Raw genomic sequence first — 2,495 nt, 5'->3', positions numbered from 1 at the left:
CAATAGAACTAACTTCATAGGTTAGTTGGATTCGATGATCCACAATGCGAGCCGTCCCAACTAACATCTATCAACCCTGGGTCTGTATTAAAAGGCTGTGCATGCTAGGTCACTAAGTCAATGCGAGTGGATCCCTTAGTACTCTCCAAATTCCCCCTACCGAGTACCTACGTGACAGTGTAGCCTTTCCTTAGGATCCCGTCGACTGGAGAGATGTAACGAAAACCAATCTTCTTAGGGACATCAGATAAATCCCTAATCCTGAGAAGCACTTTGTATTCTGTGAAGTTAGCATGAGTTATGACACCACAACAGCTCATGATGCACTCACCGATACCAGCAAGCAGAGATTGCAGAAATTCAAAATCTCAGAGGTGGTATGGGAGGTTAAAAGAGGCGGATCCATACTAGAAAGGGTTGGGGGAACCGTTGAAAGCTTGAGATCCTCCCTCCAACGGCGGAATCTGCCCCTAAAGGTCCCCGTATCTACCAGGCCGAGCTCTATGGCTTGGGCAAGAAGGTCGTCAGATGGAAACTACACCATGAAGTTGTATCATGCCGCTTCTTTGATTTGATGGGGCCATGCATCTCTCTGAGCTCCTGTAAGGATGGATGGCCTGACCTAAGATTGAAGATGGCGAAAGCAGAGAGATGTCAGATGGTGCTGGCAATGTTGGCAAGGACGATAAGCATCCTTAGAGGGGCAAAAATAGTAATATCGTGATAACAATCTCAAGAGGTATGCCCGGACCCATGACAGTGTGCACAGGCACCGTCTAAAGCCATCTATGATGGTTTATGATAGAGATTGAAGACGTTGGGTTTAGGAATTTGTTTGGGGATGAGGAGTTTAGAGAGTCGCCTACGCTGGTGGAAGAAGTTGAGGAGTTATGGAGGAATGGCGATGACGTAAGTATTGAGGAAAATATTATTTTAACTACCTGTCCTGACTTGGGAACACGCGAATATATGATGTGAACTGTCGGGGTGATAGGACATGTATTGGAAAGCAACGAATAAATAAATAATGTAATGACTAGAACTAACACTTATTCAAATAGAACTTTAGCGAAGTTAGAACTGGCAGTATATAATCTAGAACTAACATTGAATCAGTTAGAACTAACATAGCAACTAGAACCAACACTTGTGATAGAAAAAAAACGGGCTGGAGGTAGAGCTAATACGGGATGAGCTAGAACTGACTGTATACAAGCTAGAACTAATATTAAATCAGTTAGAACTAACATATCAACTAGAACCAACACTTGTGATAGAAAAAAATGCGGGCTGGAGGCAGGGCTAACACGGGATGGGTTAGAACTAGATGCATCTAATCTAAACTATCATTGAATCAGTTAGAACTAACGTAGCAACTAGAACTAACACTTGTGTTAGAAGAAAATACGGGATAGAGGTAGAGCTAACATGGAATGAGTTAGAACTGGCTGTATATAAGCTAGAACTAACATTGAATCGGTTAGAACTAACATAGCAACTAGAACCAACACTTGTGATAAAAGAACACGGGTTGGAGGTAGAGCTAACACGGGATGGACTAGAACTGACTGTATATAAGTTAGAACTAACATTGAATTAGTTAGAACTAATATAGCAACTAGAACCAATACTTATGATAGAAAAAAATATGGTCTGGAGACAGAGCTAACATGGGATGGGCTAGAACTGGTTGTATATAAGCTAGAACTAACATTGAATATGCTAGAACTAACGTAACAACTAGAACCAACACTCGTGTTAGAAGAAAACACAGGATGGAGGTAGAGCTAACACGAGATGGGCTAGAAATGGCTGTATACAATCTAGAACTAACATTGGATCAGTTAGAACTAGCGTAGCAACTAGAACCAACACTTGTGATAGAAAAAAAACGTAGGCTGGAGGTAGAGCTAACACGGGTTGGGCTAGAACTGGTTGTATCTAATCTAGAACTAACATTGGATTAGTTAGAACTAGCGTAGTAACTAGATCCAACACTTTTAATAGAAAAAACGCGGGCTAGATGTAGAGCTATAAAACGGGTTGGGCTAGAAATGGTTGTATATAAGCTAGTGTAGCTGGAGGTAGAACTAACATTATCTCTAGCTAATGCCACTTCCAGTGTAAGTGTTGGTTCTGTTGCCTTTGTTAGTTCTAACTGAGTTAATGTTAGTTCTAGCTGTTGTTGGATCAGTTCTAACTGATATCGTATTAATTCTCCCTCCAGCTAACGCAAGGTCTATAGTAAGCATTGATTTTGTTGCCTATGTTAGTTCTAGCTGAGATAATATTAGTTCTAGCTGTTGTGGTGTCAGTTCTAGCTGATATCGTGTTAGTTCTACCTCCAGCCAACGAAAGTTCTAGTGTAAGTGTTGGTTATGTTGCATTTGTTAGTTCTAACTGAGTTAATGTTAGTTCTAACTATTGTGTGGATATTTCTAATACTTACAGCATTAGAACTAACAAGACATCGATTAGAACTAACAAGACATCAA

The sequence above is a fragment of the Asparagus officinalis genome, chromosome 5, assembly GCF_001876935.1.
Source record: "Asparagus officinalis chromosome 5, Aspof.V1, whole genome shotgun sequence".
In the NCBI taxonomy this organism is placed as follows: Eukaryota; Viridiplantae; Streptophyta; class Magnoliopsida; order Asparagales; family Asparagaceae; genus Asparagus; species Asparagus officinalis.
This window is presented reverse-complemented; position numbering follows the sequence as displayed.